The 16,441-nt window shown below is 34.5% G+C and overlaps 1 protein-coding gene across 3 annotated transcripts in view; it reads left to right on the top strand.

Annotated features, from left to right (window-relative positions):
• The window catches only part of LOC111045081 (GATA zinc finger domain-containing protein 7-like), a 137,414-nt gene that overhangs the window by 17,835 nt on the left and 103,138 nt on the right, over nucleotides 1-16,441 (top strand). The window contains exon 4 of one of the 3 annotated variants that reach the window (XM_039432162.1): nucleotides 14,262-14,369. The exons of the other annotated variants lie outside the window; for them this stretch is intronic. The gene's annotated coding sequence lies outside the window, so the exon portion shown is untranslated. The remainder of the gene's footprint in view (nucleotides 1-14,261; nucleotides 14,370-16,441) is intronic. 3 annotated transcript variants of the gene reach the window in all.

Here is a 16,441-nt window from a genome sequence, read left to right as displayed (position 1 = left end):
CTGTGTTCTTTTTATAAACTGCTCTACCTACCTACCTCATGCACTAGAAGGAGGTTACAACGTCCATTTCTCAAGGATGGGGTGGACCCCCCATTAGTTTTCCAGGGAAAAGACTCATGCCAGTTGATAGAGCTGATAAATAACTATACAGGGTATGAATTTGAAAAAAAATCGGTCAAGTAATTTTTGAGAAAATCGTGAAAAACATGGTTTTTCAGTAATTATCTGCCATTTTTTTCAAGAATATTACGGAGCACCTGCAATTTTCCCAAAAATGAGACTCATGTCAGTTGATAGGGCTTATGAATAGCTATCTATGGTATAAATTTGAAGAAAATTGTTGAAGCCGTTTTCGAGAAAACCGTGAAAAACATGGTTTTTTTAGTCATTATCCGCCATTTTTCTCAAGAATATTACAGAGCTCCTGGAATTTTCCCAGAAATGAGACTCATGTCAGTTGATAGGGCTTATAAATAGCTATCCATGGTATAAATTTGAAGAAAATCGTTAGAGCCATTTTCGAGAAAAACGTGAAGAACATGGTTTTTTAGTAATTATCCGCCATTTTTTCCGCCATCTTGAATTGAATTTTATTGAATTTCTTATTGTCAGATCCTTATGGTATAAGGACTTTAAGTTTAAAATTTCAAGTTAATCGGTTAATTAGGAATGGAGTTATCGTGTTCACAGACATACACACACACATACACACATACACACACACACAGACCAATACCCAAAAATCATGTTTTTGGACTCAGGGGACCTTGAAACGTATAGAAATTAAGAAATTGGGGTACCTTAATTTTTTTGGAAAGCAATACTTTCCTTACCTATGGTAATAGGGCAAGGAAAGTAAAAAATCAATCGTGTCTTGAAAAAATGACAGACTTCTACAACATCTTCACAAAAACAACATAATCTATACTTTATTATAGTAGTTTAAAGAGAATGTTTGAAGCTAAGTCCTAAGCTGAAAATTTTTTTATTGGAATCTCTTAACGACTTTACGTAATCTTTAAGGTTCAAGTAACAGCTATTAAATTGCTCACTAAAAGTATTGTTAACTGAAGCTGAAGATTGTCAACTGACAACTATCCAATCTCTGATAATCTGAATTCTCTTGGTATAATCACTTTTATTTTTTAATAAGCATATAATTAAAAACAATATAAATATAAAGAAAAATAAAAATCTCAGTACCCTTTTCGAAATATTTGTGATAAACTATTTCAAAAAGACTACTGAGATTTTTTATTCTTCTTTATATTTATATTACAAGTAGCCCTATAAAGAAAAGAGATAAAAAACAATATATTTGTGTGAAAAATGTTTAATGTTGTATTAATGAAAATCGTAACTAATATAGCTCATAATCATATTCGGTGCAATATTTTTTAAAAGAGCCTAGGATTTTATAAAAAGAATACATTTAGATGAATAACTATTTTCTATTCACAAACATTTTTGTGTCTCATAATATTAAAAAATACTTCTGCTAATTCTGTGTCATAAAATATTACTGCTAGTATTCTGAGTCTAGAAAAGACTGTATTTTTGTTATTGTCTTTCAATGCAGAATAAAGCATAATTGACGTAGAATTTATTATTAAATTAACATATTCTACAGTTAGTCAAGTCAACTTATAATTAATGAAATTGAGGATATCAGGTGATGATGGTAAAAGCCCAATACCACAAATTTACCAAAATAATTGAGAGCCAATGTAATCAGTCTTAATTATTGAAGTCAGTGTCACAAAATGCGTGATGTGAGCCAGTAAGGAAGAAAATTAATCCTTGAAAGACATTCCTAAATCTCCGCCTTTTCTATATCATAGTTCTATCTTGGAGGATCTTTATGAGTTCTAAACGAGACTTACGGGGTGATTTAGAAAACATTATTCCAGATCCGCGACGTTACGACGTTGGCTAAGAAATCGCAGCAGCCGATCAAATGTTCATGAACAATGCTTCAATTAGAAGTGGTTTCTCCCACGAGAGAGAGTGAGAGAGAAGTACAAGTCCAGATGAGATGTCGTTGGTTCTCTCCCATATAAGACAGCATCATTCTTTCCGGTAGCCTACTCGAATGAAATGGCTTTTAATTACCAGGTACAGTCTGCAATCCATTGTAAACTCTAGCTAGGTAGAGAAGGTGAATCACCTGAAAAATGTATGAAAAAGTTAGAAAACATTTACTTCGTACTGAAATTGCTATAAAACAGTGAATAAAAAACTGGGAATTGTCACTATCACTTGTTTCTTACTACCAATAACAAGAAACTAGTAGTAGAAAATGAAGAAACTTAGTACCTATTTATGGACCCAGAACATGGACGCACCACCACTAAATTTATAAAAATTCGGCTCCTTTAAACACCCCCCACCACCCTAAACCAATAAAGGTCGTCAGTAATAATTACTTAAAATTAATTACTGGCTTAAAATCAATCCTCTCCTGATTGATTTTAAAAACAAAATCATTTTGTTTTTGTATTCATTTTGTAATTTTAAACACTGCTGATTTGGGGACCTCTCCTGATTGATTTTAAGCCCCCCCCAAGAATTTCAAGGATGCAGATTGCGTCTAAATCCCCTCCTCACTGTGGGCACTACTGAGTAAACCCATTCTACAAAATACATTAGAGTTGTTAGATAGTTCATCCTTTTTTATTGTCAACTGTGACAAAGCCCATTGTCTGAATCACATAAATATTCTTCAGATTGTGGGGGGGAGAGGAAAGATAAATGTAAACAAAATGATCTGCTTCTTATGAAAAGTGAGAATAAAAAGCATAATTTATTATGTTGAATATTTAGTGAATGAAGCATTTATTTTTGTTCGATTTGATAAGAAAATCTCCGCAAATGAAGGTTGAATGGTAGAAAAGTCCTAAAATTGTCTGATAGAGGATAGAGAATATGGCCATTCTATAAAAAAATTAAAAATTTGTTTACTTAACACATGAGGCATTATTCAGTTATAAGAAAGCTCTAACCATCAAAATGAAAAATCCTTCAATAAATTATACATTCATTACTCAATCCATCTATCATAAATTTATCAATTAATTGACTTGAATTGCATTGATAAATGCACAAACTATCATCTCTACTACAAGTTTATGTTTATTGAAGCTCACCTCCTCCCGCTACTAGAGTAGTCTCTTCAATTTATCAATTAATTTATTGATCGCTCAGGTTATGAATGATGGCGGAAGAACAACATTGCCGTAAAACTATGAAACAATAGACAATAAAGAAGACAGTAGTGTGCATGCAGTAAAGTGAATACCAAATATTCACTGCAAGTTTTTGATGACAGGATGGACTGCCGCATAACTTTTCTCAGATAACCACTTGGTAAACCTTTTGATTTATCTGAAACATGATTGGTGGTGACCTAATGTATCATAGATGAAGTTTCTCGTCGTTGAAAAGGTGATTTGGCTCTGACGTTTGAAATTGATTCGTGCAATTATAATCATTATTCTAGTGAGGGATGGCCATGATATACACGGACAGAGCGGATTGATTGGAGGCTGAGAAGATGGCATTTGATCGGACACACTGCTGGATGAATGGATGAATTAATTCATCACACACTCTACGCGATGCGTGCCCAGCTATCGATATCGGGTAGTCGAGTGATGTTCTGAAAAACCTTGAAAAATTCTCAACTTCGTTACTCGGCAGAATTTTGTTCAACAAAATCAAATATAGTGAGGATCACTTCCAACTGTCAGCTTTCCCTGTGTCTTAACATCAAAGCTTTCCATTCAACTGATGCTGACAATTTAAAAAGTGAATCTAGTTGATGTGGTGAAGGCTGCTTGATTGCTAATCGATTTTCAAGCAATTATGAGATTGGAAATTTTTCCAACATGATTTCAATTATTTGAATAAAGTTGTCGAGAATGCAAATCGTTGAATGTCAATCGATTATTACGGTTGACCACAAAGATCAAAGCCACCGAGATTAAAGATCAATATCAAGGAAGTCATCGGTATCAATCGAAGATCAATATCGCTACCGGGAGGGAAATTTCTCTTCGATTAATTTTCCTGAATCTTTGAATGAGGAAAAGACGCTGTAATTACTGATGAGATTCTAGTTGTGAGTGGTTGGTAGATATAAAATCAAATGGAAGGAAATATGAATATCAAGGGAATCTCACGGTTCATCTATAATATAATAAAGAAAAGAATTGGCTCATACACGTGCGGGATAGGAAATTCAAGAATGACGCACCATCACGTCTGAGCTATTGGACTGATTAGCTTGACATTTTACATATAGATTCCTTATTTATCGAGGATGGTTATAAATACAAATTCTTCAATATCTCAGTACGCCAAGTTTTCAGTTTGTCAGGTTTTTAATTAGACCCTTGCGGAGCACGGGTTACCTGCTAGTACAAGAATAAAGAAGAAATAAAGAATCTTGATTTTGAATGTTTTCTTAACCAATTGACCGTACACATTTCCGTATTTATTGATTGTGTGAATTTCCGTAAATATTATTCAAGTTCCCAATCTTTTCTTGTGAGTAAATAGTGCACCACTGAATATTAGCATGCATTGATGTGTATTATTTGCAAATACTCTGCAATTTACGATGTGAAAAATTATTCATCAAGGTTGATTTCACCGACTTGCAAACATAGACAGAGTTTCAATGCTCATGTAATCCAGGACTTCCCAAATCGATATTTCAAACCAGGAACTTGAGATTTGATGTGAAAAACAAATGATGGAAGATTCTCACATAGACAGCAGTGGGAGAAATTGTTATTAACGAGGTGAACTCACTCTTCTTCAAACAAGCGAAAAATGATGGCACAAATAATACAACTGGACGGAGAAAGTGATCTAATCGATAAGCGATCTCTTGCGATCTTCGATTCTTCTTTTGCAGTCACCTTTTTGCCCTCGCCATGATTATTTATTGGCTCTCGAGGTGCCTGCGACCATAAGTCAACAGACAGACCAACCGACAATCGTGATGGAAGATGCTTCACCAGCTGTGGATGGGTAGGGAGGCTTGCCTTTTGGAGAGTAAAAGAAGGAAGAGAAAGAGGGAGAAGAAGAAGAAGAAGAATGAGAAGAACAAGAAGGGCGAGAAGACGAAAATAAGTAGAGAAGAAGGTAAAGAAAGAAGATGGGAAATAAGGGGAGGAGAAAAAGATGTGGAAGAAGATGAGAAGGCGAAAAAACTGGATAAGCAGATAAAGACAGGCGATTAAGAAGACGATCTGAGAAGGCGAGAAAAGAATAAGAAGGGGATATAAAAGAGAGAAATAGATAGACGATTAGGAAGAAGATACTGTGAAGTGAATAAAGAAGGAAGGAATGGATGAGATGGAAAAAATCTAGGCAACTGTAGAAAATGATTAAAAAGCTGGATTAAGGGAGGAAGAAGGAGAATAACATGGCAAAAAAGGGTACTAGTTGGTGAAGGATTTAAAATGACGTGTTGAAGATGATGGAAAAGTATGAAGAGAAAGATGAGGAGTGAAGAAAATTTCAAAAATGGGAAATATTCTAGATCGCAAAAGAAAAAACATTAAACAAGAAGCAGACGAAAACAAGAAGCTAAACCGATGGAAAATGTTGAGATATGACGAAATAGTGTATAAAGAAGAAATACACCAGAAGGGAAAAATACAGTATGAATAAAACTTCTTTCCAAATTAACAACCTTGATAAAAGAGTTCATGCATTCATTGGCTTATGACTTTCAACGGTGGTAAAATACAACGGTAGTTCCACAATGTGTGGGGAAGATGGTAAGTTAAATACTTTGGAGATTAAGATATAGTAGTTTACAATATGGTCTGAAGAAAGTTCTCAATAAAACTTGTTCTTGAAAAAATTGGCTAGATGGTGACAATGAATAAGAATAAGGCTGGAGAAGAGGATCAAAAGAATGAGAAAAACATGATGCGGCGATGAAGAAGAACAAAACTAAAGATTCAGACGAAGCAAAAGAAGGAAATGCATTTCTTGCGGGAAGGGTGCTAAGGAAGAGTATGTCCCCCACGGACTTTCAGCTGTTTGTTTTGATGATTATTGTTGTAGTTTTGAACCGCGGTTCTCATGGACTGGCCACGGAACGTAGGTGACTTGTGCAGTACACAGCTTTCTCCAAAAGCTGCAACATGATCATCTTCGTTGGTCTTTCTCTCTCTCTCTCTCTTGGCGCCTCAGTAAATAATGGATTCTGCTAATTTTTATCCATTTATAGTGTTGTTATCAATCATAATAGCGTGGAAGCTGGGAGCTCTATGATTCTTATCTTTTTATAGCTTATTGCTTAGTTATGTCTCAATTCAGTAATTTTGAGTAGGCTCTATTAATTCAATTATCACATGACTCATATTTAAGCTGGTATAAAGGCACTGTTGTGCCTTTCCTCATGTTAAGTATTTGTACACAATGTGATAAATAAATATTGCAGTAGTGTATTCTGTAGTGGAATTTATAGAACCATTACTTTTATAGCTGGAGAAATGCATGATATGAGATTATAATAATGCATTGAAGATTTATGGAACAATGAATGAGATAATAATCATGCATTGAAGATTTATAGAACCATGAATTTTATAGCAGGAAATATGCCTGATATGAGGTTAGCCTATCCATCTAATCTTATAATCTCAAATCGAACATTTTTCCTGCTATAAAATTCCTGGTTCTATAAATTTCAATGCATTGCGTGATCTTTTGAACAAACGAAGTTCATCTTTTACAAAGTTTTTAAACATACAATCCTAATAGCGACCGAATATTATTTTCTGTTGAATAGCATCCATTTTTCTACAGCTTCATTTTATTAAACTCTAACTGAATTTAGTGAAACTCGTGAATATATAAAGGAGGTGTAATTTCTTATGGTGTTCCAATAGACAAGTTTTATCAATTCGAGAATAATAATTATTATTGTCACTTGAGAACTGTCACTTATCTATATTAAAGTGTTTCCCGTAGTAACTTCTACACAGCTCTGGTAGTCTGTTGCCATCTCTGTTGGAGGACGTCATCTCCATCGTCGACATTGGTAGGATGCCATCTCTCTCTCTCATGGACGTTGGAGGAATCTCAGAAATGGAACAATCAACAACAGAAAATGGAATCTGACTACATCAGAAGTGTAAAAATATTTTGAGATACGATTAATAATGGATTCCAAGTCAACTCACAAACATCGAAATGATTAGTTTTTAGTCATCGAACTATATTTCCCAGTTTTAGTTGAGATGTGTTTTGGGCGTAAAACCTGTGTTCTATTTTATCAGTAAGCTCATAGGAACAATGTGGTGTGATGTGATTCGAAATCTGGGATCTGTGTTATAAAAAGTTCTATACGGTATTGCCAGAAATAGGTATCATCTACACTAGAGACTACTATTTTTTATTTATTACTTCATGTCTAGTGTGCTGGCAACTTCTTCAATTATTATAGAAGGCTTCTAAATTCCTTTTGAAACTAACATGGTTTTCAATATTCAGCAATTTAATGGATCGACTAATAAAGCAAAGCAAAGCCATAAGGAAGTGGAGGATTTGTGGATCCACTATTCTCCTTTTTCCCCTTCCGCCCACAAAATAGGGGAAAAAAGATAAGGTAGCGGGGAAGATAGGAAAAAGAAGAAGGTAGGAAAGAGAAAAAGTGCATCACTGAACTGCAATCGATTTGAAGGGTGTATAGATATAGATATTATAAATATATAGAGGGACTGAGTGGATGATATAGATATATCAGAGGGGATTATAGAGGTGCTGGCTGAGGGAAGAATATATGTGAGGGCTATTTTAATGGATCGATATTTAATAAAAAAGTAATTCTTTTTAACAACAAATAGTATATCATTCCTGAAGTCCTATACTAATACGAATTACTGTCAGGAAAAAGCAGTTGTATTATTCTGCTACTAATGTGAATAGTGAAAAGAATAATTCATTCCATCATTACAGAAGGCTCTAAGATATTTCAATAGCTGAGATAAAAATGATTTTCTTTCTTCCAATGTGGTAGAATGTTCAAAAAGAGATTTGCTGGAAACTGCGGTGAGGGAAACCCAAATAGATCTTTAGTAGCAAGAGTAGGTACCCAAGTGTAGCTACTACATCCAATTGACACGTTTTATCAATGGTTGAAATCACTTGCGTCTGAAACTCGACTGCTTAACCTCTCCTTCTGCCCTCTCTCTTACTCTCCCATTCTCTCTTCCACTCTCTCTCACTTGCACACCATTCCTCCTAAATGTTTTTCGCCACAAGTTTGCTTAGCTAATGCCAGTATATCGTGACTGTGTGGTCGCCGTAATTGCCTTCTAATTTGGTGAGAGATGAGCCCCTGACTATCGTCAGATTCATTTTGAACTGCCAGCGTTGTTTGTATTGTAAGCATTGAGTCTATTTATGAGGAATGCTGTAAGTTTTAGGTGAATTCCACCGTAGAACAACAGCCCAGCTAGCATCGTGATAGTGTTCCGTAATGGACAAAAATGCGGCCCCAAAAAACTATTAATGACAAGTGATTTGGTGAACTGCAGAGTATGGCGGGTTGTCGGCCGTTTTCAATTCGACGTGTATGATGCGCGGTGTTGAATAACATGTCAAGAGGTGAGCAGAGTATGAATACTATTGAATAATATTCCCATCTAACGAGAAGGATGGCATCGTTACCCTTCACTTTATATAATATTGTATGCGCCGACGCGAATTATATTTGGACAGTTAGCGAGCGCCAATCTTTTCTTTATAACCAAAACAAGCTCGGCTGTTTTGTGCTTTTCTTTCTCCAGCAAGCTCACATCCTCCAGCCAATTATTACCTACTTTCCTGGCACCAGTCTCATCGGTCGAAAATGTTGGGCTTGGTAATCGCTATGATAGAACAGTGTTTTATCGTTTTTTCCGTTATCAAATGAGCAGAATATTAGTGATTTTACTAAGAAATAGTAGTGATTTGACTTTTTGTTCTGTAAAAGGTGCAATCTTCCACTAAGTAAAAGTACTGTAATAATTTAGCTCTTCTTTGTGGATTCATCTTTATTTCATTGATTATATCAACATTAAAGAAATCACTCGTTAACGTTAACTAATGAAGCCTAATACTTCACAAGTAGACTAGTGTACACATTTCGCTATATTTTTTGAAAGTACTGGTGAATAGTAGTCATTGACCATATCAACATACTGTTGAAGTTGAAGATACATTTTTGGTATTTTTTATTGGGAATAATAGATTTTCGCTTTGTTAGTAATAAACTTACTAGTATGGATAAAAGCGATTCTTCTTTCTTATAACGGATATAGGATACCCACTTTTTTAGTAACACTCATGCGAAGACATTTTCTAATCATTTATATTGACTCTAATGGTATTAGTTTAAAAATGCAAAAATACATGAGAATATCTGTGGATCCATTCATATCTCAACATCACTCCAATAAACCTCCCACAAGCCTAGGACTATGAGGGAATTAACTTCACCAGATAAAATATATACGTGGTTTTGTTGTCTTAATAAAGTGATAAAGTTTAGAAACAGCTTATGACCATGATTCCAACATAAAAATTGTACGGTATTAAGGTGCGTAAAAGATATATGCGCCGCGAACATGAGCAATTCACTTTTAATCAGCTGATTATATCTGTATTTTTACAGAAACGGTAAGATACAGATATAAAAAGCTTGGCATCAGCTGATTAAAAGTGAATTGCTCATGTTCGCGGCGCGTATAACTGTACGCACCTTTAGATTTAGCCAATAGCAATCAATCCAATATCAATACAAGGCTAGATCAATTTTATCATAATAATCCTAGTCCATTATTTTCTTAGCTTTATGAAAACTCCAAATCAATTTTGGAATAAGAAAAAATAGAATTTAAGCATTAATTTATTATTTGCTTGTATTAATTGTATTACTTAATAACTTAATTGTATTACTTCCTTGATAATCTCATTTACGTATGAAGCTTATGCTTTCCATTCATGACTGGCTTCAATCTATCATATATCAAATTTTAACCTTAGAAAACAAAGCAATAAACGTTTAAGTGACTATTGAGGAAATTACGAATTATTAAAATGTGTTTGGAACATTGTGAATTGAAATTATCATTTTGATATCTTCCAATTTGGTAAGAACGGTCCCATAAACATAGACCTCCCATGGTGAGATTCTCTTTAAACTGTCAGCATTCATTCTAAATAGCATCAATATGCTTCCCATTTAACTAATGCTGTCAGTTTGAAATGAATCATGTTGTAGATGGCAAAACAAAAGTAATAGCTATCTGATAAACAATTCAGATCACTACTTCCTCTTATCTGGAGTGTTTCCACCTTTCTCTTACTTTCCATATCTGTAGGTGTGCAGCTTGTTGAACTTTTATTCGATGAATTTCTCTTGAAACGTTCAACTCCATATTGCACCATATCTGGAAACCGAAAAGACGGCATCCTCCATCCACCACCGCATGTGGAGTTGTAACGACCTTTATTAATTAATTTCGCTTCCGTCATTATTGCTGACTTGTTACTCTGGCTTCTCCATTCACTCCATTTCGCTCTCTGTCTCGACCCACACACTCACATACGGTACTCGTCGATGTGATGACGTTCACTCTGTAACAATATGTTCAGCGTTCATAACGGCCTATTCACACGTATGTGAAATATGTATGTGAACCGAGCTGATTGCGTGTGATGAGAACGTTTATGTAAACACTGGTCTGTGGGTGGGTGGTGGTGGGGGAGGAACCCTCCTCACGCCTCTCAACTTATGACGAAATAGTTTTCGAAAAATTGAAGCTTTCCTATTGCCAAGCAAGCTTCGTGAGTGTCGAATTTTGAATCTGCTGTATTAATATAATTATTATTTTCTATGATGATGTGCATTCTTTTTACCCAACGGCAATATAATTATGATAGGACTGTATGAGAAGGCATAACTGATTTTGCTAGACAGTTTTCTTTGAACAGGAAAATAGAATAGGCCTATATGGCCGACAATAATTTGTCCTGTATAATAATTTGTGCCCTTTGATTTTCAACTGGTCCCATTTTACACAAGGTCTATAAATACAGGTCATGACACAATCCCGTGATGCATTGCAAAATCGCCATTCTATAGGGTCCTAGTTCACCAATTTTCAAATTTATCAGCTGTTATCATTATAGATTGAGCAACATGATGTGCTATTTTGTTATACTAGCAGGTAACCCGTGCTTCGCAAGGATCTATATAAAAATTTGACAAACTAAAAAATTGACGTAATGAAATCTAGAAGAATTGAAAAAAGGCTTATAAGAATCCTCGGTTAGTTAAGAATTTATATGCAGCATTTCAAGTAAATCAGTCCAGTAGTTCAGACGTGATGATGCGTCAAACATAATTTTTTTATCCTTTACACGTGTTTAAGCCATTTTTTTTCCTTTATTATAGTATAGAAGATGATAGATAGATGGATGATATATCCATCTATCTATCATCTTTTATACTATAATAAAGGAAATGAATGAGAATAAATTTTGAAAGGTTTGAGATATCGATGTGCGGTTTTCACCATACCTTTTCTCTGGAAATCCTGTATCGGAATATGACCGCATTTCAATTTAAAAAAAGAAGTTGGATTCAAAATGGCGGTTCCAAAATGGCGGAAAAAATTGGGTGCGACGGAAAATCTGTTTTTATCATTCGAAAAGGATACCCAATCATACCTATCTTCTAATTTCCCTTTCAAGAGAAATGTTCTGCTGCTTCCATACAACAACCGGAAGCATGACAAATAATTGAAAACTTGACAGTTTTCATCTTGAAGAATTTGAAATAGGTCTGTAACCATCCTCGGTTAAGCAAGAATCTATATGCAAAATTTCAAGTTAATCAGTCCAGTAGTTCAGACGTGATGATGCGTCAAATATAATTTTCCTATACTTTACACCTGTATACGTGTATAATCCAGTTCTTTCCTTTATTATAGTATAGAAGATGATGGATGGATGATCATTGTTATTTTACTTAAAGATAGAATAAGTTGAGTAGTTTCCCTTTCAGAGGGAGCTTTGACAACCCCCAAAATCCATTTTTCATTTGAAGATACAGTATAACGAGTAGGTGCATATGACCTTATTTTTTGCTCAGCTTGCCAAAATACCCCTCATTCGAATATTAGAATTTTCGTACAGTGAGTCATTCATTCTATCAGGGCTCCAATAATTTTGGAATTTTAATTTAATAAAAATGGAGAAGAATAATTTCTTTATGTAAATATCAACACATTTATTCAAAGACATATTATTAACTGCATGCGTTTTCATATTGCCGATACAGCATTGATAAAACTACAGACGCTTATTTAGCATTTTGTCTCAAAAAAACTGCTCTAGCTGAAATAGTTATTTGTGCAACTAGTGCGCAAAGTGACAGTTTGCTGCACCGAAAGAAACGTTTACGCCCGAGCTGAAGGCGAGGGCGGAATGGTTTCTTGAGTGCAGCAGAGGAACTTTGCGCACGTATTTCACATTAAGTTTTTCCTACAGTTACCATTGAATATGAAAAGTGGGTAATTATGGGTAAAATTGCCTGAATAATGTATGTGTGTTTGAATGGCGGGGAAGCGGCTGTGTGGTGTGTGCTGTGGTGGCACTGTGCTGTCGCTGTCATCCATTATAATATCGAATATCTACTTAATAATTAGCGCGTTGTGCTTGGTTGCACCTCTGCTCACTATAGCAGCCCAGTCACTGTTACCAACTTCATTTTGATTTTGCTGCACTGTTGCTCCATATAACCTACTAAGTATTTTGCGTTGCCATGTTGCAAATCTGGAGTGCAGAAAAATTTTTCCCGCACTAGAGCGGAAAAGTGATTCTTTGCGTTCTGTAATCGGTGCAGCAATGGCCACTTTTCAACGTAACTGTAGGAAAAATTAATAATCCATACCACGTGTATGCATTTCATTGCATCAGGAAAACAAAGTTTCAAAACTATGTTTTTTCTAAACAGATGTTTTTAAGATAATTTCTTTGATGCAGCTGATTCACATTCACCATATTATTATACAGAGTTTGTGAAAATGAAAATATTTATTAATTATGAAAACAATAGTATTATTATATTTAAAATAAAAATATTATCATTATTATTGAAAATATTTATCAATTATCAAAACAATATTATTGAGGTTATACCACTCAACCAAGGAAGAAAGCAATAATAGAAACAGATGTTTCTTTTTTAATTTCGACCATATGATTTGGTGAAATCGTATGTACCATTAATGAAGTTTGAACATTAATTCTAAAAAATCTAGAAGAAAAATTAAAATTTGGGCTTCCAGGTCCACGAGATTGATATTTTTAGAATCTATGTTCAAAATTTGGAGATCTAAATCATTCTCGTTTTTCCGGTATGCAATCCACAAGTTGACATGTTTTGATGCGAACACACGAACAAACACAACCCTACTCTCTCTTATTATATAGATTGTTCAAGGGATATTGCTTGGCTTTGAATTGTAAAATAAATTGTTCCGACAGAATAATAATATTTAGATTCCAACTAGGAACTGAATTGTTGATTTTTAGATTTAATTGATCGGGAACTTGAATCCCTTTTTGAAGTTGGCCTCGCATATTTCTGTCTTGTCCCAATGCCTTATGAATCATAACCCCTAAGCTACAAGAATAAGAACAATTTCTAATAATAAATAAATGAATAATTGAAGCATTTATTATTAACATTTCATTATTAAAAAATTGAAAACCTGAATCCACATATTATCTGAATTAGAATATTCTTTTTAAAATGCATAATTTTGTTACGAGCAAATTGAATAAGATTGGATTGTTAAATGTACCGCCATAAAGACTCCATAAAATGGCCGCTCCATTAGGAACAAGAGTGTCATGACCTGTATTTATAGACCTTAATTCTACAGAATTCTCATTATCTGGAATATTCCATTGCATATTTTTATTAAAACAGTTCACAGTAGTTCTAATTTCTTATTAATCAAAATTCAGAAGCCATTGCATATTTGAATTAAAACAGTTTATAGTGGATCTAACTTGCTAAAAGCAAAGACTTTAAAAGCATTTCAAAATATAATATTTTGATACTTTTTATTTACTGATTGTAAATTGTTATGGTAAATAAATCAATTTCTTCATCTTTGAATTTTAATCACTTTGTCACATTGAAAATAAAAGCAAACTTCCCTTGTCTACCTTTCCAGTACATTCTACATTGATTCCCTCATCGGTTGGTGATTGCACCATGAAATGAATGGAGTTCCATTTCACGTTGAAGCAACAATAATCAACTTGAATGGACTAATAAAGAGGTGAGTGCTGCTACTCTGCTATACAATCATTCACTACTATTGATAAATCCTTGATGAACCAACCACTAGTAGACAAGTTATAGCTTCAGCGAATGCTCCATTATTATATGATCGCCCTTAGCTATACCGTTCAAATGCGGACAGATTGCTATGCTACTGTGTCTCTTATCTATTTCTCTTCTTGATTATTTACTCTTCTCATCTTCCGTTTATCTTCCCCCTTATTCTGAATTCATAGTCCTTTTTAGGTCAAGTCTGTTCTTGTTTTCAGTACTTTTAATTCTTCATCATCTTCTATTATCACTCCTCATTTTTTCCATAATCGCCAACTTTTCTGTCTATTTCATAACTCCTCCTTGTTGTTCTCCATTTTTGGTACCTTCCCTCATCAAAAAAATATTTTTTCACTTTTCTTCATCTTTATTCGCTCTCAAATCCTAAGTAGCCCCTTTCAAAAGAGTCAAGATATTTGGAATTGAATTATTTAGTTCCTTCTTCACTAAATATTTTCATTTCTTCCCAATCTCTTATTTTCTCTTTTCTCTCCTTCTTGCCCGTTCTTCTTTTTTTACTTTCCTTGCCCTATTACCATAGGTAAGGAGAGTATTGCTTTCCAAAAAAAATTAAGGTACCCTAATTTCATGTTTTCTATACGTTTCAAGGTCCCCTGAGTCCAAAAACATGATTTTTGGGTGTTGGTCTGTGTGTGTGTATGTGTGTGTGTGTGTGTGTGTGTGTGTGTGTGTGTATGTGTATGTGTGTGTATGTCTGTGAACACGATAACTACATTCCTAATTAACCGATTGACTTGAAATTTTAAACTTAAGGTCCTCATACCATGAGGATCCGACAATAAGAAATTCAATAGAATCCAATTCAAGATGGCGGAAAAAATGGCGGATAATTACAAAAAAACCATGTTTTTCACGTTTTTCTCGAAAACGGCTCTAACGATTTTCTTCAAATTTATACCATGGATAGCTTCTTATAAGCCCTATCAACTGACATGAGTCTCATTTCTGAGAAAATTTCAGGAGCTCCGTAATATTCTTGAGAAAAATGGCGGATAATGACTAAAAATCCATGTTTTTCACCGTTTTCTCGAAAACGGCTCTAACGATTTCCTTCAAATTCATACCATGGATAGATATTCATAAGCACTGTCAACTGGCATGAGTCTCATTTCTGGGAAAATTTCAGGAGTTCCGTAATATTCTTGAGAAAAATGGCGGATAATGACTTAAAATCCATGTTTTTCACCGTTTTCTCGAAAACGGCTCTAACGATTTCCTTCAAATTCATACCATGGATAGATATTCATAAGCACTGTCAACTGGCATGAGTCTCATTTATGGGAAAATTCCATGAGCTCCGTAATATTCTTGAGAAAAATGGCGGATAATGACTTTTCACGGTTTTCTCGAAAACGGCTTTAACGATTTTCTTAAAATTTAAACCATGGATAGCTATTCATAAGCCCTATCAAATGACATGAGTTCTTCTCCTGGGAAAATTGCAGGAGCTCCGTAATATTCTCGAGAAAAATGGCGGATAATTACTAAAAAACCATGTTTTTCACGATTTTCTCAAAAATAACTTGACCGATTTCTTTCAAATTCATACCCTGTATAGTTATTTATCAGCTCTATCAACTGGCATGAGTCTCCTTTCTGGGAAAACAATGGGGAGTCCACCCCATCCTTGGGAAATGGACTTAGTAACCTCCTTCTCGTGCATGAGGTAGGTAGGTAGCGCAGTTCATAAAAAGAACACAGAGTCGAGATATTTCATCTGTAGAACAGCTGTTTTGACGACTTTAAAAAAATGACGACTAAAAAAATCATCGAATTTCACAATTATTCACACAAAGAAAAAGTACTTTGAAAACAATATTATAATACACATATACAGAAGTCTGATCGTAGTTTCAAATATGAGCAAGGAAAGTTGTGTGAGTGTACCACACCAGATTTTTCTACGTACTTTCTCCATTGCCTATTTTTTCTCTTCAGGAGTTCAATTTTCCTTCATTTCTTTATTATCCCCTTCTATTCTGTCTCCTCCTTCTATTT

The sequence above is a fragment of the Nilaparvata lugens genome, chromosome 7, assembly GCF_014356525.2.
Source record: "Nilaparvata lugens isolate BPH chromosome 7, ASM1435652v1, whole genome shotgun sequence".
In the NCBI taxonomy this organism is placed as follows: Eukaryota; Metazoa; Arthropoda; class Insecta; order Hemiptera; family Delphacidae; genus Nilaparvata; species Nilaparvata lugens.
This window is presented reverse-complemented; position numbering and strand designations above follow the sequence as displayed.